Genomic DNA, 21,409 nt, shown 5'->3' with positions numbered 1-21,409 from the left:
CTAGCCCCTCTGCAAACACGCCTTCTCTGTTGTTGGTGGTATTTATTTAAATTAGATAAGAGAATATCATGTTACAATTGGTGTATTAAAATTAGATAGGGTGACCTCACCAGTACCTGCACCCGGAGAGAGACATGAGGGTGGCACCAGGATCTAGGTCCATCTCCAGGATGATCAGGTAGGTTACCTACACTGAAGTAAATTAAACTTCTTAAATGGTTCTTTCTCAGCTCTTAATCTGAACTCTTGCCTGAAAAATACCTTTGAGTTTAGAGTAGGGTTCTTGATGTGGCATCTACGGTTCTTCAGAATTCTAAAAGGTTCTTGAAAAGTATGGAAGACTTTTTTTACCACTATATGGTAATAACTTGTCACATTAATGGAGACAGGAAGCAGAACAGTAATTTGCAGGAAGATGTTTTCTTTATTCTTGCTTCTCTTTCATTTCTGGTCTGTACGTAGAATGTGTCCCAAATGGCACCCTATTTCCTATTTAGTGCATTACCTATAGGGCTCTGGTCAAACGTAGTGCGCTAAATAGGGAATATGATGCCATTTGGGACATACATGGCATTTCTCAGTATTGTCCAGGACTGTACGTGTCTACATTACATTTCTGAGATGTTTTCTGCTCTTTTAGCAGCTTCTAATCTAGTGAGTCTCATAGGCTGCTGATTTTCTATCTCAGTGATATGGCAGGCAGCTTGGCAGCCACCCCAGTCCCCTCGTCTGATTGTATCTGGTACAACACAAACACCAGCACAATATTTATCAAGACGTTTAGCCGACACACATTCTTCTCTCCCCCACGTCCTGTCCTGTCCTCTCTCGCCCTCCCTGTCACGAATTCATTGCAGAAATTGACACTCTGTAATAGCTTTCATCGTAATAAGAAGGGGACCAAAACGCAGCGTGGTAAGTGCTCATATTTATTACTATAACAAAACACTTAAACAAAGAAACAAAACGAAAGCAGTTCCATCAGGCAACAAAAAACTAAACGGAAAACAACTACCCACAAACACAGGTGGGAAAAGGCTGCCTAAGTATGATTCCCAATCAGAGACAACGATAGACAGCTGCCTCTGTTTAGGAACCATACTCGGCCAAAACAAAGAAATACAATACATAGAATGTATCCATGTCACACCCTGACCTAACTAAACAGAGAAAAACGTCTCTCTCAGGTCAGGGCGTGACACACTCCTTCTGCATCCGAAACAAGCAGCTAAGGATTCTCTCTCTCTCTCCCTCTCTCTCTCTCTCTCTCCCTCTCTCTCTCTCTCCCTCCACGGATCAGGGAACCATCAGACCAACATAGAGAGAAGAGAACAGTGACAGACAGAAAACACTTTTTTATCAGTCTCAGCCCCCATCAAAGAGATCTCTCGCTCTGATGTCTGGCACATCCCAGGTAAAAACATAACTTTACTCTACGTCAAATGTGTCTAATCCCACTGCCGAGTGTGATGGCATGTTGAGGAATCCCACACAGTCCTCCAAGAGAAGAACAACAATCGATTATTTATAGACCACTGTCACGCCATGGGTCAGCCTGGTTTCTCCCTTCTCCCCAAAGTACAAAGAGATTAGTTACTTAAATTCTAGCTGCTTTAAGTCAAATAAATTATTGTGTTGGTTACTACTTGACAGACTTTAATGATTAGGGAAATGCAATGGAACTTTTGAGAGGAAAGCCTTTTCAGATAAGCATTCGTAAAACTTTTGGCTCTGTAAGTTCATATTTTTTTACACCTTGAGTGAAAATGGTGTTTCAACTTCACTTTGAGAACTGTACTGTTCACTCTTGAAAATAAAGGTGCACATTGGAACCAAATCAGGTTCTTGAGAGCGATGCAGTAGGGGAACCATTTTAGTGTCACTGAAGAACACTGCCAATACACAGCCAATGCAGTAGGTGGCGGCATGAACCTATAACATTTGTTTATGGACCGCCATAATACCAAAGAAGAAGAAGAAGAAGAAGAAGAAGAAGAAGAAGAAGAAGAAGAAGAAGAAGAAGAAGAAGAAGAACTATACAAAAATCCAAAGAAGAAATGTTTAGGGCCTCCAGGACCAGAATTGAATAGCCTTGCTGTAGGGATTAAGCATATTTCCCAGTGTGCGATGTGCTGCATTCATTCATTTTCAGTCCTGTGGCCTTCAACAAGTGATATCCTAATGAATATGTTGTCATTAAAATTGCAGTCTTTAAGAAAATACATATTTCATAAGGCCTTATTTTAAGGGCCTTGTTTAACCCTTATACAGTGGCCTGAAACTCATTGTTTACAGGCCACATCAGGAATGCAAGTCACATTATTCTGGCTTGCAAAGTGAAGTGTAATTCATATTGGAATCCAGCCAGAGCGGGGCTATCCAACATTAGAATTTTTATTCATCCGCAACCTGCATTCAAAATGACTGCCAGGGTTGGGAAGACTAATATATGAGACTATCTTAAACATTTAAACTGGAACAACCGTTTAAGTAAAACGGGTGCATTAAGTCCAAGTAACAGATTGGAATAGTTTAGGAAAATGTATGCTATTTATATCTAAGTAGCATAAGATGAATCAATCAAAAACATAGATGTTGAAACAAACTATTAAAAAAAATCTACCTGCAATAGAGCATGCTGGGAAGTATGATAGTGATGGGTGTGGCTTTGGTTCAACTCTGGTTATTAACTCTTTTACACCACTGAGTGTTAATTTTACTCTTGACTCAAGACTTGAAATGTTACATTGAGAATTCAACACTTGTTAACACTGGACAATTTTCTGTGTGCTATGAAAGGGACACATCTGCAGGTTTCCATACATTTCAAAAACCTTTAGAATTCTGAAGAACCGTAGATGCCACATCAAGAATCCCACAATTAACTCAAAGGTTATTTTTCAGGCAAGAGTTCTCCTAGGAACATTAAGAGCAGAGGAAGAATAATTTAAGAACCTTAATTTTGTTCTGTGTGGGTAGCCTACATGTACCTTACCATGATGGGGATGGTCCCAGACCCTGGTGCCACCCTCATGTCCCTGTCTCTCCTCTCTCTCTCCGGGGCCTGACGGCAGCCAGGGTCCTCCTCTCTGGGACTGCTGCCATAGGCTCAGGGCTCTCTCTATCTTTCTCTCCCTCTCTCCCCATTACTCTCTCTCTCTTTCTTTGTGTCTTTCTCTTTCTCTCTCTCTCTCTCTCTCTCTCTCTCTCTCTCTCTCTCTCTCTCTCTCTCTCTCTCTCTCATCTACTGTACATAATCAGATCCACATGGAGACAATTTGGGGCCACGGTTGTCTCCACATATATGTAACACCAGGCAGGGCCCACATAGAACCCAACCGCATTGCCACTCTACTCTGCCGGCCCGGCTAGTCAAATCAAGGTCACATTACATTTCTTCTTTAGGGGAAGCAGGAGGGAGTACACTCACCAGCCCATATATTTCCAACCAACAAACTCCGAAATGATTAAAATGTTTGCATCTGGATAAATGCATGCTCTTTATAGACTATGTTTACGTCCCAAATGCCACACTTTTTTCTTTAGAAGTGCACTACAGAGCCCCATGGGCCTCGGTTAAAACTAGTGCACTATAAAGGGAATAGGATGCCATTTGGAATTTAGCTCTAGGGAGATGGTTTCATCTGTACAATAACAAGCAGGAAATACGATACTGCAGTGCTCAGCCACTGGTCACAACTGGTAGAAGACATGCTGTATATAAAAAGAGGCAAAGCATTCAGTTGTGGAATGAGTGGCATTTTCTCTAGCTAACAAAGAGTGACTGTGCTGTTTGAACTAGTCATTAAAGTGTTTATTGTAAGCTTGCGGCAAAAATTTTTTTTTTAAAAAGACAAATAAAAAAGCTCTCTCATAAGAGACAACCATTCAATGTTGAATGAAAAGCTGTGTTCGACTTCTCGATACCATTACGTCATAAAAATAATTCACTGAATCACTGTTTTCATATACCGCCTGGGACATTATGAAGACAGATGATACTGTCTCTGTCTGGGCTCTGGGGTATGTCTCTCTTTCCCTCTCTCTCTGTGTAAGTGTGTGTGTGAGCGAACAACGTGAGTGTCCTGGTTTAAACGTCTGCGTCCGTTGGGAAGATTTCCATGTGTTTGAACACATGACAACAATTCTCTCAAAACCACCAGATGATTTCAGATTTCAATACACTTTGTTCCATTCACAAATATTGCACATTTACACTTTATTTAGTAAAAATTGCAACACAGGGTTTATTCAACATTGTGAATCCTCTTTATTAGTATACACACCACTCAATGTGTAATTACAACGTAAGTAGATCAGTATTGAGTATTGCTAAATAGGAACAAATTCCTCTAAATTTGCCCTAGCTGATGTACGGCCGGGAGTACAAGGTTCATCCTTGGGAGCAATTTCCAAAATGCCTGAAGGTACCACGTTCATCTGTACAAACAATAGTACACAAGTATAAACACCATGGGACCACGCAGCCGCCATACCGCTCAGGAAGGAGACGCGTTCTGACTCCTAGAGATCAATGTACTTTGGTGCGAAAAGTGCAAATCAATCTCAAAACAACAGCAAAGGACTGTGTGAAGATGCGGGAGGAAACAGGTACAAAATAATCTATATCCACAGTAAAACGAGTCCTATATCAACATAACCTGAAAGGCCGCTCAGCAAGGAAGAAGCCACTGCTCCATAACTGCCATAAAATCCAGACTATGGTTTGCAACTGTAACAGTATAGCTTCCGTCCCTCTTCTCAACCCTACCTGGGCTCGAACCAGGGACCCTCTGCACACATCTTACAACTGCCTCCCACCATGCATCGTTACCCATCGCTCCACAAAAGCTGTGCCCTTGCAGAGCAAGGGGAACAACTACTTGAAGGTCTCAGAGCGAGTGACGTCACCGATTGATACGCTATTAGCGCGCACCCCGCTAACTAGCTAGCCATTTCACATCGGTTACACAACTGCACATGGGGACAAAGATCGTACTTTTTGGAGAAATGTCCTCCGGTCTGATGAAACAAAAATAGAACTGTTTGGCCATAATGACCATCGTTATGTTTGGAGGAAAAAGGGGGAGGCTTGCAAGCCGAAGAACACCATCCCAACCGTGAAGCACGGGGGTGGCAGCATCATGTTGTGGGGGTGTTTTGCTGCAGGAGGGACTGGTGCACTTCACAAAATAGACGTCTTCATGAGGAAGGCAAATGATGTGGATATATTGAAGCGACATCTCAAGACATCAGTCAGGAAGTTTGATAGTTATGATAACAACAATAATGATAATAGTAAATCATAAGAAGCCACAGCATGTCACATCAGCGTCCAGCTCTGCAGGAGTTTGATGTATGAATTGTGTATGTAGTGCAAAAACTGTAGTAAATACGTCCCAAAACGTGTCAAGAATAATAAACAAGAAAAAGTATGAGCAATAATAATAGTGTGCTTTGAATGCTGCAAGCATAATAATAACTTTTCATATGTTATAACAGAAAACAGGACTAATATAATATACTGAATAGCCAGCATCTTACCATCAAAACAAACACCCCAAGAAAACCTTGCTTTGGTAGGCCCTGTGGTGGGAACAAGGTACACCTTTCAATAAAGGAATGACAATCAAATGGTACAGTTCAGTGGAATCATTTAAAGGAATATCTAACCTGAACATCATCCACACCAAAAGTCCTCCAAGTTCCAGGGGACAAGATCTGAGCAATGTTTCTGTGAACACAGTGTATGTGAAAGTAAAGAAAAAGTACAATTCAACAGCTTTTAATACTCCAGCATGCATAACAGGTTTGAACACAGTTGGAACTGAATTAGCCCAAGTATTTTTCACAACATGTATGGGTGTTGCTGGACCAGAAAACTTATTTTCGACTGCAAACACACCATTTCTCTAATATCAATGCACTCACAGGCCAAAATCTTTCCTTGGACACTGTTTCAAAGCAATGTTTATGCTTTCTTCTAAATGTGTTTTGAAGTTGTTCTTATTTAACTTCAGTTTACAGTGTGGACAAGTTACAATGACTTTTCTTGACTTGCCATGTATAATGGGACCAGGTGATTTCATTATTGTATATACTATGGCTGAGGTCCAAACACTTAAAAGACACCCTCGTCCACTTACCCTCACCTTATGCCTTTGGGGGAATCCCCGTCGCCATCTTGGAGGGTGGTCCAAATGATTAGCCAAGCAAGGGAAGTTTGTAACGTAAGCTCCTCAGCCCTCGTTTTTAGTCGACTTTGCTAGTGTACAATTATGTTCACTCTGGGACCTGAAACTCCCCATAATTCAATTCGCAATGATTGTACATCTGCAAAAACTTAAAAACAACATCAATGGAGAAGTCAACATACAAGTGTAAGTAAAAAGAAATGCAAATAAGTTTGACATTTTGCTACTACGTAAAAATGAAATATGTTTTTGTTTGGTTATCTTTTGGAAATTGTAGAAATAAAACATTTTCCTTCTTCAGAAGGTCAAGCTAGGCAGGCTAACGCTAGTTAGCTAATTAATTTGCTAGCTATCATACAGTAGACGTATATGAATAATTATATATTTAATATAAGTAGACATGCACTCAGAATTGACTGTAGCGCATATAAAGCACCCACAAGTTACCAGTGGCTGAAACACAATCATCACGGGATGAACGAGTGACACATTTCCGGCCAAGAGTAGTCCATTTAAAAATCATTCCTCCCTCCCTTGCCCCTTGCCCTGCAAGTGTATACTCGTCAGACGTCATTAGAAGTGTTCACTGAATTTAAGAGCTGATGGGATAGGCTGTGTCTTATAAATGTTTGGACTGCAGCCTATATGTAGGCTGTGTAGACTCGCTATGTGTAACTTAGGGAATGGTCGTCGGCATCAACGATACACATTTAGATCCAGCCATACACAACAAGGCATACATTGAAGCAACACAGAAAATCAACGATCAAATCGATTACATAACTGTACATGTAAACTTAGGCTTACTGCTCAAGTAGGCAAATTTGTCCAAATAAGATTCCTCATTGTAAGCAATTAGCTAGCTCACATGCAAAAGGGTGCTATTGCTAATTAGCTAGCTCAAGTGCAAATGGGTGCTAATTAACGCTATGCTAACATCGGTGTGGTAGTTGGTAATATAAAAATATACCACTGCACTGGTATAACTTGAACTTTACAAAGTACATTATGCATAATGACAGTCTCACTTAATTCCATGGTTTATATTTTTATCCATGTAGGTTAGGTTCGAATAATATTCGCTTTTGTTGACACCTTCGACGTGAACCTCAACTTGGGTAACCTTGAAGGAGATGGGAAGGGTTCGGGTTAAACGCATTTGACTCCGCCCACATTGAGCCCGGCCCCGAACTGCACACTGCAGTCAGGGGCTCCTCTACCCAACTCCACAAAGATGCCTGTCAGAGGTTTTCCGCTGTGGAGGTGTTGGCATTTAGAGAAGGCCCAACCCTTGGCTGATGTCATTGTAGCGTTCCCAGAGACGCACACTCGTAGGAAATATGTGTTCTTTTTGACACAATCTGCATGTTTAGTTAGGATCGACACATGTTGTGTTACTTTTAAAACAATCACTGTGTTGGCACAACATGATTTGTGTAAATATTACAACACATTTTGTGTCAATTCCTGCAATTAATGTGTTAAAAGCTGAAAACCATACAACGCACCCTAAATGTGTTAGATTATTGACCAATCACAATGCAGATCTGAAGTCATCACGCATCTACACAATCACTGTGTTGGCACATTTATTAACACAGTGACTATGTTAAAAGTAACAAAGTGTCATCCCTAACATATTGTGTTGTAATTCCACTTGTGCCATTTATTTATATACAATATCTTACATGAAACAAATTCTGTACATGCAAAATATTATTCTTGAAAGATTTCAAATGTGTTAGTGCTAGTTAGATATTCAGTCCAGGGAAACCAATTTTGGACCAGAGATACAGGAGACCGGACTGGTAGCCATTTCTGGTACGGTTGCCATTTATTCCTTGTCAGAGGCTAAAATGTACCTCTACCATAGACCAGTTAAACTGGAATAACACATCCACATTGCCAAAAATAGATAACTGAAAGCCACACCCCACACAAAGTAAATCATACAGCCTATATGAATCCAGCCAGTGTTAGAATAACCTAAAGTACAAATGTTTATTCACCCACAACATGCATTTGGAATGACTGTTAGGGTTGGAGAATTTATGGGGAGACTTCATAAGGTATTTAAACTGGAACAACCATTTCAGTAAACAGGTGCTAAAAATTGAAGTAACTGATTGTATTAGTTTAGATAAATGTATGTTATTTATCTTTGTGTAGAATAAGACCAATCAATGCAAAAACATAGACTGACATGATCATAAACTATACTAAAATCAAACCTACTGTCACGTCCTGACCAGTAATAGGGGTTATTTGTTATTATAGTTTGGTCAGGACGTGGCAGGGGGTATTTGTTTTATATGGTTTGGGGGTTATGTGTATGTAGAGGGGTATTGTATTTATGAGTTCCGGGGTTTTTGGTGTATGTTCTTGTTTTGGGTTTCTAGGTTTTCTAGGTTTTGTATTTCTTTGTTGGCCTGGTGTGGCTCTCAATCAGGAACAGCTGTACATCGTTGTTCCTGATTGGGAGTCATACTTAGGGAGCTTGTTTTCACCTGTCTCATTGTGGGTAGTTGTGTTTTTCACTGCTTTTAGTTAGCCTGCAAAACTGTTCCTGTCGTTCTTGGTTTTTCCCGTGTTTTCGTATAAATAAATTATGATGAGCACGCTGCGCCTTGGTCTTTACATTACAACACCTACCTGCAGTAGAGCATGCTGGGAAATATGATAATGATGATGATGGTAAAAAATGTGCCTAACTTGCCTAACTTCATGAAAACTTTGCTGAGACACATGATGTTTATAATTTAGGGCTAAAATGTTGCGGTGGCTGCTCCACATTTGCCTCAAAACGTCACCTCATTCAGATAAAGAGGACATTTACCTAGTTTCTTGTTTTGTGTTCCTCCTGCTGGCTAGCTGAGGCTCACTCCAGGCTGTCAGTTGCAGTGGAGGCTCCTCAGAGGAGGAAAGGGAGGACCATAGTCCTTCGTGGATTTCCCAAATTTTTTAATAGTGAAACACTAAAAAAGTGGTAATTTTTAGATAAAACTATACTAAGTATATTCACGTCACCAAATAATGTATGACAACACACTGTTTTGCAATGAAGGCCTACAGTAGCCTCAACAGCACTCTGTAGGGTAGCACCATGGTGTAGCCAGAGGACAGCTAGTTTCTGTCCTCCTCTGGATAGATTGACTTCAACACAAAACATATGAGGCTTGTGGTTCCTCACCCCCTTCCATAGACTTACACAGTAATTATGACAACTTTCAGAGGATGTCCTCCAACCCATCAGAGCTCTTGCTGCCTAAACTGACATGTTGTCCACCCAATCAAAGTATCAGAGAATGAATCTAGTACTGAAAGCATAAGTTACAGCTAACTAGCACTGCAGTGCATAAAATGTGGTGAGTAGTTGACTCAAAGAGAGAGAACGACAATAGTTCAACAGTTTTGTACAAATATGTATGTGGAAGTGGATTGTATGTGGCTGCTATGAAAGTGAACTGTGTTTGTGTGTGATCAGGGGTGTATTCATTTTGCCAATTCTGTTGAAAAACATGTCTTAAACAGAAGCAACCGAAATGAAATGGGGATAAACGCACCTGAATTTGTCCAATAGAAACACTCGTTTGCAACTGTTGCACTAAGGATTACACCCTAGATCAGCTAGATGCAAGCAAAATTGTGCAAGGCTCTATCGAATGTGTCACTGTCTGTCACCTTGATTTTCTCTAATTTCTCTTGATTACTCAAAAATGCAAGTATCATACCTAAACCTATCGATGTTACATTGAGCTGGGTGAATGGAATATGAACGTCATCCAATATGCTGCAATAGAAATAAGGCCATGCTCATAAATAAATGTATCATCCTCCCTCATCGTAAACTGCACCGACCGCCACTGGTCAGTTGTCACTTCACTTTTCGGAGCATACTGCGGCATACTGTAGATGCATGAAGATTTTGGATATACGCAATGTGATTGGTTAATAATTTAACACATCTAGGGTGTGTTTTGTTTGGCTTTCAGCTTTCAACACATTAATAGCAGGAATTGACACAAAACGTGTTGAAAGATTTACACAAATCATGTTGTACCAACAGAGGGATTGTGTTAAAAGTAACACAGCAAGTGTCGTCCATAACCAGACAATTGGATGTGATATAAAATAACACATCTGTTCTAAGAGTGCAGGGGCGCCGAACGAGGCCCGAGAACGAGAGATGAGGAGGAAACTTTGAACACCATGTGTTTACAGAGTGCCATCTCTCAGCACCTCCTAAAGTCACACAACCTGAATGCTGCAGGGTGTCTGGAATCTCTGATAGATGTGGCTCCACTGAGTTAATAGAAGCGCTTCCTGTGTCCAGAGTGTAGCTTCTAGCCACTACCTTATAGCCTCATGCTTCTATATGAAGTTTTAGTTGCTACACTGTAAAAGCAATTGTTTAGGATCTGAACACTTTTCTGTAACACTTTTTAAACTCGTCAAGGCGTTTATAATTTGTTTCGATTGTAAACACCAGAACATGTTTATACGTCGAAACACTTTTTAAACACATGAACACATTTATTCAGCAGAAGGTGTTTGATTTTTAACACAAAACACTGGGGGTGTTGTTAACACTGTCGGGTGTAAAGCTGTATTTGCCTTTCAAGTGAATATGACAGATATGCACCCATGACTGTGTTTGTTAGTGACAAAGACATGAATGTTACATTCAACAACTAATGTACAAGTAAACCCTTTGTAACCATATATTATTCATTTTATAAGGACTAATTATAGCTGAAAGGTTTTTTGTTGTTGGTTATAGGCAACTTTGTAATTATTATTGGAAGATTTTATCACCCGCAACTTGTGTTCAGGATGACTGCTATGGTTTAAGTTCAATGGCGTTTCTCAAAAGTTTTGATTAATGACAGCACTTTAAACCTGTAATACTCAGTGTGATGTCATCACTCTAAACTTTTGAGGAAACCTGTAGCACCTACTATGTCTGAGTACAGTTACTTAAAGTGATTTTGTAGTCATTACTCAAACCAATAGAGTCACTGTTACCGTGGAAGGGGTCCAGATTTCAGTTGTATCAATTTGAACATTTTGAGTAACGCCTCCAATATAATTTCCAAGCGTGCCTTGCCTTTTTGAGTCAATTGCAGAGTTACGCTGACTGTATTTATCAGTGACAGAGACATGGTTGTTGAATTCGTTCATTTTCTGTCCTGGGACCTTCACCAAGTGAGTTCCTAGGTGAGTGTTAACAGATAATTAAACTCTTTATAAGACTACGTTACATATCTTATAAGGCCTTATTTTGAGGGCCTAGCTTTACCCTAACTCAGTGGCCTGGAACTCATGGTTTACTGTCCACATCAGGCCTACAAGTAGTGTTGAAAAATTCCTAGTTTCCCAAAAAAAGTCCTGCTTGAAGGATTTCTAGGAATTTTCCGATCAATCAATCAATGTACATGCAAAAACACCAATATTAAAACAAGTCCCAAAAATATACCTGCAGTAGAGCATGGGAAAAAAGTTAATTTGTTATCATAACTTTTTAAAAATGTGTTGATGTGACGTCTCATTTAGTTTTGAGTCAGTACCACATAAACATTTTAAGTATCAATGATTTTTCATTGACTTTGAGTTCAACTTACTAGAAGTTTGCCTTGGTGTTTACAGTGTGGGGTTTACAGTGTAGCTTCTAACGGTTTGCTTATAGCCTGTAGTGTCGAACATTTAAATTATTGAACATTTGGGGGAGCAGGTAGCCTAGCGGTTAAGAGCGTTGGGCCAATAACTGCTCCCCGATTGCCGATGACATGGACGTCGATTAAGGGGGGCACCTCTCTTTTTCAGAGGGGTTGGGTTAAATGCACAAGACACATTTTGGTTAAATGTATTCAGTTGAGCAACTGACTAGGTTTTCCCTTCAAGTTACATTTACATGTTTGTGTCTAGCCTGTTGCCTGTAGCTTCTAAATTCCATTTTATAGCACATAGATTCTAGCATCGAATTTCTACCTTCTACTTTCCACCTTCTAACTTTTAGCTACAAGCGTCTAGCCTCTAGCTCTCCTCAGAGTCCCAGAGCCCGTACTACAGGGCCTTTACCACAGGGCCACATTGCTATGGTGAAGAATATCAGGGGTCTTCGTGCTGCCAATCAACCCTGAGAGGGTATTGATGGAATGAAAAACAGATGAAATAATCTACTAAACCATTGCCTCATAATGTATTCAGCTCTACACATGGATGCTGATACATATCAGAACGACTAAATGAATTAGCTAACTACTAAGCCAAAGAATCAATGTTGAAACTCATGGTAATGGACTGGGAGAAAATACATGGTGAAAATCGAAATGGGGAAATTGCATAGAAGAAGCAATGTAGCGTATGACCATATCTGAGTTTGTGTGCTATGCATCAGTTAAGTTACAGTAATGTTTACAGTTCCATTAAGAAGGCATTCTGAGTATAATCAGGTCTCATTTCAGTTTTGGGAATTAAAGACGATTTAATCCAAATGCCAATGACTTGCACTGCTTTTCTTGGATTGCGGAGTAAGAAGTTAGATCATTTGATCTGATTACCGGTAATGAGTTAGGGAAACATTTCTCAATAATCTCCCCGCAAGATGTATTACCTCATGATGCAAAAGTTGTATATGGTTAACCAAGAGCTAGTGCACTAAATAGGGTGCCATTTGGGAAAGGGGGATACCTAGTCAGTTGTACAACTGAATGCATTCAACTGAAATGTGTCTTCCGCATTTAACCCAACCCCTCTGAATCAGAGAGGTGCGGGGGGGGGGGGGGGGGCGCCTCAATTGACATCCACGTCATTGGCGCCCGGGGAACGGTGGGTTAACTGCCTTGCTCAGGGGCAGATCGACAGATTTTGACCTTGTCAACTCGGGGATTCAATTCAGTATTTTGGTTACTGGCTCAACGCTCCTACCCGCCAGGCTATTTGGGATGAAGCCAAGATAAATTGTTGGGTAAACATTTAACCAAGACCTCCCTGATTGGCTCAGTCCCCTACCTTCCTTATTCACATACATAGAACTGAATGATTGCGTCACACTGTAGCAAGGCCACGTTTCTGCAGGGGAAGTTTTTGGCTCTAAATATTTGTTGGTACAGTATAGTAGGGTTCTACTCCACATTACTTAGTGGGCACAGATGTGAGAGCCCTGGGTAACACTTTATTTGGATAGTCCATCTGTAGATGCTCTACATTTCAACTAACTATCAACTAACCCTAGCTCTAACTCTAACTTTAACCCTTATCCTAACCCTAAACGTAACCCTAAACTTAACCCTTACCCTAACCCTTAGCCCTAATCCTAACCTTAACCCTTATTCTTAACCTAAACCTAACAGTAACCTTAGCAAGCATTTGCTTATCAACAGATAGTTTGTTGATAGCATGACCATCTGTAGAGCATCTACCATATGGGAAATCTGGACAGTCCAAACAAAGTGTGACCGAGCCCTGTTAAGCCATTAAAATGTCTTAGGAGGTGAAAAACGAATGTGCCTCGGAGCCTTTTAAGCAAAAAAGCTTCTCTTTGTTTTTCTTCTTCACTTTTTTTGCTGAGAAGATAAAGATACTGATCCCTGACAATTGGTATAGGAGGAATTTGATTTATGATAGGTTTTTGTAGCCCACTTTAGACTGTTCCTCCCTTGCTACAGATCTGAGTGGTGGGTTTGGTGGAGGTGTGTGTGAGTGAGTGCCTGCCTACCTGTCTGCATCCTATGCATGTCTATATCTATCGTTGCACTCAGTCCCTGGCTCTCTGCCACTACCAGCCGTGAGGCTAGGCTAAACGCAAACAATAACAGCTCTAGGTTTCCTCCTGGTGCCTGTAATTTATTTACCTACGTGTCAAATTAACTTTCAGGCTCCGCCGGCGACTGGTTTCGGTTCGCCAATTTGCGAGGAAGTGTGGCAGCTGCCTTCCTGAGAGATAGAATGTAGCCTGGGACTATATATCCAGTTGCCAGGAAAGTTCTATATCCAAACAAACGGAGAGTGAGACTGTTGACTTGGGATATTGCTAATGTTTTACATAAGCTGAAACAGAGAGCCTCGTCTGTCACGTCTGTCCATGGAACATGCAGTCTATCAGCAGCATGGACGGGATACTGTGCCTGACAACTGCACAGGCTTTTAATAGTGCAATATTGTGTCTGAAATGACACCCTATTCCCTATATATATGGAGTCATTTCGGATGCAGACCAATTCAGGGGGTATACATTTCACATCCCAAAAAGATACAATTTGTGTCTTATAAAGTGAAATATACGATTTAATCTAATATGTGTAATTCATGTAAAGCATATGTCATGATTGTGGCTGTGCAGTTTGATCTTATCAGCCTCCTCCTCCTCTCTCCTTCTCCTGTCTAGGTTCAGTTAGAGGGGGCCATTATGCAGACACAGATACAGACTCAGTTTAGGTCTGATAAGTTCCAGAGAGAGAGAGTTAGCGAGCAGACAGAACCTACAGACCCTTTCAGGCTGAGGCCTGCCGCTGGCTGTGGGGTTAGGGTTATCTCCTGTTTTGTCCAGACCACCCTTCATTCATCATCCACCGGCCCTATATGCTTAATCATTATCAGTCCATTCATTAGAAAAAACACACACACAGAGAGAGAGAGAGAGAGAGAGAGAGAGAGAGAGAGAGAGAGAGAGAGAGAGAGAGAGAGAGAGAGATGGCCTGGGACATATTGTTTTTTTATTTTATTTTTTACAAATGTATTTAATAACACAGTAAGTGTTGGTTCTGGGAATAGTTTTTGGGATGGGAGCCCTACTTACTCTTTTGCAGAGAGTAATCACAAAGGCACTACCGCTGCCTCCCTCGCTGCATACAGTACAGGGCTGTGTTACTGTTTGCTTTGGCAGTTAGACAGGTGTCAAACAGACAATCTAAAACCAGGCAGCAAGTTACAGTGGCTCAAAAAAATGTTGCAATCACTTAGAGGGATCTCTCTCTTATTTGTTGTAACCAATGAGATTCGTTCTTTATAAATCCTTGTTATATCCCATTTCCTCTACCCCTAAATATGGTTGATTGCACTTTTATCAGTGTAACATAACGTAACATAATGTTTCAATGTGTGTGCAGCAAATGTCCCTCAAAGTGTTTGTGCGGGAACAGGGTTAGATGTCACTCCTTTTCTGAATAAACCTGTTTTATGAGAAGAGGAAATAGGCAATGGAAATTCTAATGTAAAACAGGAGCATTTAAGCACACACACACGCACACACCAATACCAAAGCATCCATTAAAGAAACAACAGACAATGGAGCTACTCTCCGGACTGGAGAACTGGGGAAACTGAGTGACACAAAGGCTATAATTCCCTACATTCTAGAGAGGGCTTCCAAGCCATACTGATGTCTTTAAGTCTGCGTCTCAATTCCAAAATGGCATACCATTCCCTATACATGTACAGTACCAGTCTAAAGTTTGGACACACCAACTCATTCAAAGGTTTTTCTTTATTTTTACTATTTTCTACATTGTAGAATAATAGTGAAGGCATCACATCTATGAAATAACACATATGGAATCATGCAGTGACCAAAAAAGTGTTTAACAAATCTAAATATATTTCATATTTTAGATTCTTCAAAGTAGCCACCCTTTGCCTTGATGACAGCTTTGCACACTCTTGGCATTCTCTCAACCAGCTTCACCTGGAATGCTTGAATGACTTCCCATATATGCTGAGCTTGTTGGCTGCTTTTTCTTCACTCTGTGGTCCAACTCATCCCAAACCATCTCAATTGGGTTGAGGTCGGGTGATTGTGGAGGCCAGGTCATCTGATGCAGCACTCCATCACTCTCCTTTTTGGTCAAATAGCCCTTACGCAGCCTGGAGGTGTGTTGGGTCATTGTACTGTTGAAAAACAAATGATAGTCCCACTAAGTGCAAAGTAGATGGGAAGGCATATTGCTACAGAATGCTGTGGTAGCCATGCTGGTTAAGTCTGCCTTGAATTCTAAATAAATCACAGACAGTGTCACAAGCAAAGCACCCCCATACCATCACACCTCCTCCTCCATGCTTCACGGTGGGAACCACACATACGGAGATCATCCGTTCGCCTACCCAAGGACGTCAGAGGACAAGAATCAGTTAACCACCTAACCGAGGAACTCAATTTAACCTTGCGCAATACCCTAGATGCAGTTGCACCCCTAAAAATTAAAAACATCTGTCATAAGAAACTAGCTCCCTGGTATACAGAAAATACACGAGCTCTGAAGCAAGCTTCCAGAAAATTAGAACGGAAATGGCGCCACACTAAACTGGAAGTCTTCCGACTAGCTTGGAAAGACAGTACCGTGCAGTATCGAAGAGCCCTCACTGCTGCACGATCATCCTATTTTTCCAACTTAATTGAGGAAAATAAGAACAATCCGAAATTTCTTTTTGACACTGTCGCAAAGCTAACTAAAAAGCAGCATTCGCAAATGGAGGATGGCTTTCACTTCAGCAGTAATAAATTTATGAACTTCTTTGAGGAAAAGATCATGATCATTAGAAAGCAAATTACGGACTCCTCTTTAAATCTGGGTATTCCTCCAGGGCTCCATTGTCCTGAGTCTGCACAACTCTGCCAGGACCTAGGATCAAGGGAGATACTAAAGTGTTTTAGTACTATATCTCTTGACATAATGATGAAAATAATCATGGCCTCCAAACCCTCAAGCTGCATACTGGACCCTATTCCAACTAAACTACTGAAAGAGCTGCTTCCTGTGCTTGGCCCTCCTATGTTGAACATAATAAACGGCTCTCTATCCACCGGATGTGTACCAAGCTCACTAAAAGTGGCAGTAATAAAGCCTCTCTTGAAAAAGCCGAATCTTGACCCAGAAATTATAAAAAACTATCGGCCTATATCGAATCTTCCATTCCTCTCAAAAATTTTAGAAAAAGTTGTTGCGCAGCAACTCACTGCCTTCCTGAAGACAAACAATGTATACGAAACGCTTCAGTCTGGTTTTAGACCCCATCATAGCACTGAGACTGCACTTGTGAAGGTGGTAAATGACCTTTTAATGACGTCAGACCGAGGCTCTGCATCTGTCCTCATGCTCCTAGATCTTAGTGCCGCTTTTGATACCATCGATCACCACATTCTTTTGGAGAGATTGGAAACCCAAATTGGTCTACATGGACAAGTTCTGGCCTGGTTTAGATCTTATCTGTCGGAAAGATATCAGTTTGTCTCTGTGAATGGTTCGTCCTCTGACAAATCAATTGTAAATTTCGGTGTTCCTCAAGGTTCCGTTCTAGGACCACTATTATTTTCACTATATATTTTACCTCTTGGGGATGTCATTCGAAAACATAATGTTAAATTTCACTGCTATGCGGACGACACACAGCTGTACATTTCAATGAAACATGGTGAAGCCCCAAAATTGTCCTCGCTAGAAGCCTGTGTTTCAGACATAAGGAAGTGGATGGCTGCAAATGTTCTACTTTTAAACTCGGACAAAACAGAGATGCTTGTCCTAGGTCCCAAGAAACAAAGAGATCTTCTGTTGAATCTGACAATTAATCTGGATGGTTGTACAGTCGTCTCAAATAAAACTGTGAAGGACCTCGGCGTTACTCTGGACCCTGATCTCTCTTTTGAAGAACATATCAAGACTGCTTCAAGGACAGCTTTTTTCCATCTACGTAACATTGCAAAAATCTGAAACTTTCTGTCCAAAAATGACGCAGAAAAATTAATCCATGCTTTTGTTACTTCTAGGCTCGACTACTGCAATGCTCTACTTTCCGGCTACCCGGATAAAGCACTAAACAAACTTCAGTTAGTGCTAAATACGGCTGCTAGAATCCTGACTAGAACCAAAAAATTTGATCATATTACTCCAGTGCTAGCCTCCCTACACTGGCTTCCTGTTAAGGCAAGGGCTGATTTCAAGGTTTTACTGCTAACCTACAAAGCATTACATGGGCTTGCTCCTACCTATCTTTCCGATTTGGTCCTGCCGTACATACCTACACGTACGCTACGGTCACAAGACGCAGGCCTCCTAATTGTCCCTAGAATTTCTAAGCAAACGGCTGGAGGTAGGGCTTTCTCCTATAGAGCTCCATTTTTATGGAATGGTCTGCCTACCCATGTGAGAGACGCAGACTCAGTCTCAACCTTTAAGTCTTTACTGAAGACTTATCTCTTCAGTAGGTCCTATGATTAAGTATAGTCTGGCCCAGGAGTGTGAAGGTGAACGGAAAGGCTGGAGCAACGAACCGCCCTTGCTGTCTCTGCCTTGTCGGTTCCCCTCTTCCCACTGGGATTCTCTGCCTCTAACCCTTTTACAGGGGCTGAGTCACTGACTTACTGGTGTTCTTCCATGCCGTCCATGGGAGGGGTGCGTCACTTGAGTAGGTTGAGCCACTGACGTGGTCTTCCTGTCTGGGTTGGCGCCCCCCCTTGGGTTGTGCCGTGGCGGAGATCTTTGTGGGCTATACTCGGCCTTGTCTTCGGACGGTAAGTTGGTGGTTGTAGATATCCCTCTAGTGGTGTGGGGGCTGTGCTTTGGCAAAGTGGGTGGGGTTATATCCTGCCTGTTTGGCCCTGTCCGGGGGTATCATCGGATGGGGCCACAGTGTCTTCTGATCCCTCCTGTCTCAGCCTCCAGTATTTATGCTGCAGTAGTTTATGTGTCGGGGGGCTAGGGTCAGTCTGTTACATCTGGAGTATTCTCTTGTCTTATCCGGTGTCCTGTGTGAATGTAAATATGCTCTCTCTAATTCTCTCTTTCTCTCTTTCTTTCTTTCTCTCGGAGGACCTGAGCCCTAGGACCATGCCTCAGGACTACCTGGCATGATGACTCCTTGCTGTCCCCAGTCCACCTGGCCATGCTGCTGCTCCAGTTTCAACTGTTCTGCCTGCGGCTACGGAACCCTGACCTGTTCACCGGACGTGCTTGTTGCACCCTCGACAATTACTATGATTATTATTATTTGACCATGCTGGTCATTTACGAACATTTTAACATCTTGACCATGTTCTGTTATAATATCCACCCGGCACAGCCAGAAGAGGACTGGCCACCCCTCATAGCCTGGTTCCTCTCTAGGTTTCTTCCTAGGTTTTTGGCCTTTCTCAGGAGTTTTTCCTAGGGAGTTTTTCCCAGCCACTGTGCTTCTTTCACATGCATTGCTTGCTGTTTGGGGTTTTAGGCTGGGTTTCTGTACAGCACTTTGAGATTTCAGCTGATGTACGAAGGGCTATATAAATAAATTTGATTTGATTTGATTTTGATTTGATACTCTGTGTCTCACAAAGACACTGCAGTTGGAACCAAAAGTCTTACATTTGGATATATCAAACCAAAGGACAGATTTCTACTGGTCTAATGTCCATTGCTTGTGTTTCTTGGCCCAAGCAAGTCTCTTCTTAATATTGGTGTCCTTTAGTAGTGGTTTCTTTGCAATTTGACCATGAAGGCCCGATTCACGCAGTCTCCTCTAAACAGTTGATGCTGAGATGTGTCTGTTACTTGAACTCTGCGAAGCATTTATTTGGGCTGCAATTTCTGAGGTTGGTAACTCTAATGAACTTATCCGCTGTAGTAGAGGGAACGCTGGGCCTTTCTTTCCTGTGGCGGTCCTCATGAGAGCCAGTTTCATCATAGCACTTGATGGTTTTTGCGACGTTGCTTGAAGAAACTTTCAAGTGAGCTCTTCTTGCCGCAATATGGACTTGGTCTTTCACCAAATAGGGCTATCTTCTGTATACCACCCCTACCTTGTCACAACACAACTGATTGTCTCAAACACATTAAGAAGGAAAGAAATTCCACAAATTAACTTTCAACAAGGCACACCTGTTAATTGCAATCCATTCCAGGTGACTACCTCATGAAGCTGGTTGAGAGAATGCCAAGAGTGTGCAAAGCTGTCATCAAGGCAAAGGGTGGCTACTTTAAGTAATCTCCAATATAAAATATATTTTGATTAACACTTTTTTGGTCACTACATGATTCCATATGTGTTATTTCATAGTTCACTATTATTCTACAATGTAGAAAATAGTCAAAATAAAGAAAAACTATTGAATGAGTAGGTGTGCCCAAACTTTAGACTGGTACTGTATATATTGCACTACTTTTGACCAGGGCCCAGCTGCCATTTGGTATGGCTCGGAGGAAGATGGAGAGAGATTTGTGATGACCAGTGTTTACCACCACACACTTACTCAGTACATAATTCTATGTACACTGTAAAACAAAAAAAAGTTTATTCAACGTACAATTGTAATGCAACTAAGCTGCAATAGGATGGTGAGTTTGCGCAACATTTGGGGATATAGCCGAACCAACATACAGTTTTACTCAACAAGCTTTTTCAAATTCAGCTCACTTCGAACATAGTTTTTTGAGTGAATAAACATTAACACATTATCTCAAATTCGTGTCCATTTGAAGTCCACTCAACTTACAGAATAATTCTGATCAAGCAATTGGTTAAGTTAGTTTTTTTACAGTGTAGAACAGAGTGAGCAAACAAACGCCTGGCAGTTTGCAATTCTGGAGGCAGAAGGAAGGGAATTAATGAAAGAAAGAGAGAGAGGGGGAAAGTAGAGAGAGGGGAGAGAGTGAAAGCGAGATAGAGACAGAGAGAGAGATGGCGAAAGAGGGGGGGAGAGAGAGATAGAGGGTGAGAGAGAAAGAGGGAGAAAAAGAGAGAGAGCTCTGTGCTGAAACACTTAAGCTGTGCTGATTCATCTTACTCCCTCCCTCCTTCATCCTTCCTTCCCTCCCTCCTTCCCACCCCCCTGTGAGGATGCCAAGGCAGCACTGGTGCCAACCCGCCGGGCCACAGTGGCGAGGGGAGGGTCCATGTGGCGGGAACCTGGGATCAAGACTAAAGAGTTCAGCCTGTTTCCCAAATGGCACACTTTTCCCTACACAGTGCACTACCTTTAACCAGGGCCCATGACACTAAATAGGGATAGGGTGCCATTTGGGACGCAAGATGAAGACTGCAGAGCCAGGGCATTCCTCGGGGACATTAGTTCAGACCTTATTAGCCCAGAGAGAGAGGAACATTAATTTACCACAGTAGCCGATCACAGCACCCAACCAATTTGTAAAATGAGAAAATTGCTTGTCTTGTCATTCCAAGAGAGCTGGGACGCTGCTGTTTTTGCTGTGTAAAGGGAGAAGGATAATATTTAGCATATGCGTCGGCTAGAA

The 21,409-nt window shown here is 41.6% G+C and overlaps 1 long non-coding RNA gene across 1 annotated transcript; it reads left to right on the top strand.

Moving 5' to 3' along the window:
• Positions 1-680: 680 nt before the first annotated feature.
• LOC115153834 (uncharacterized) lies at positions 681-19,029 on the top strand. The gene is made up of 3 exons (XR_003867771.1): positions 681-915; positions 1,301-1,414; positions 18,995-19,029. It is a non-coding gene; the product is annotated as an uncharacterized LOC115153834 (long non-coding RNA).
• Positions 19,030-21,409: the final 2,380 nt, after the last annotated feature.

This window comes from Salmo trutta, chromosome 2 (assembly GCF_901001165.1).
Source record: "Salmo trutta chromosome 2, fSalTru1.1, whole genome shotgun sequence".
NCBI classification, from domain to species: Eukaryota; Metazoa; Chordata; class Actinopteri; order Salmoniformes; family Salmonidae; genus Salmo; species Salmo trutta.
The sequence above is the reverse complement of the archived record's forward strand: the minus strand, read 5'-3'. Positions and strand labels throughout refer to the sequence as shown.